Source organism: Bos indicus, chromosome 11 (genome assembly GCF_029378745.1).
Source record: "Bos indicus isolate NIAB-ARS_2022 breed Sahiwal x Tharparkar chromosome 11, NIAB-ARS_B.indTharparkar_mat_pri_1.0, whole genome shotgun sequence".
NCBI classification, from domain to species: domain Eukaryota; kingdom Metazoa; phylum Chordata; class Mammalia; order Artiodactyla; family Bovidae; genus Bos; species Bos indicus.
Window position 1 is genome coordinate 66,603,985 of NC_091770.1, and position 635 is coordinate 66,604,619.

Sequence of the window (635 nt, forward strand, 5' to 3'; positions counted from 1 at the left end):
TCTTGGTGTGATGACTGACGTTTTGCCTGTCGCTAGTGACTCTGCTTTTCTACCACCTACATTCCCTTACTGATTTCCACACCATCTGTCATCTATGAAGTCATCCCAATGGTTTTAAAATTGTTTTAAAAACAAAGTCCGTGTATTCTAAGGAGCAAGATTATAGGGAAAATAAAGATAAGGCTTAGGGAATAGAAAGATATATGGACAGCATAACTTTCTGTTCCCTAAACCTTTATCAGTGATTAAAAAAATGAGTTACTTGCATTATACACTTTTTTCTTTTCTTTTTTTATTTATTTGGCTGCATCGGGTCTTAGTTGTGGCATGTGGGATCTTCATTGCCTCATACAGGATCTTTCATTGTAGCATTCAGACTCTAGCTGTGGCCTTAGTTGCTGCTCAGCATGTAGGATTTTAGTTCCCCAACCAGGGATTGAACAAATGTCCCCTGCATTGCAAGGCAGATTCTTAACCACAGGACCACTAGCAAAGTCCCAGTAATTTTTAACTTATGAGAACTTATAATGTTTAGGCAAGCAAAAGAGTCCATACATGGCCATTACCTATTAAGAATGCTGAAAACTGCTTACATTAGGGGGAAAGAAGTTTCTCACTGAAAGGCTGCTCAGTAT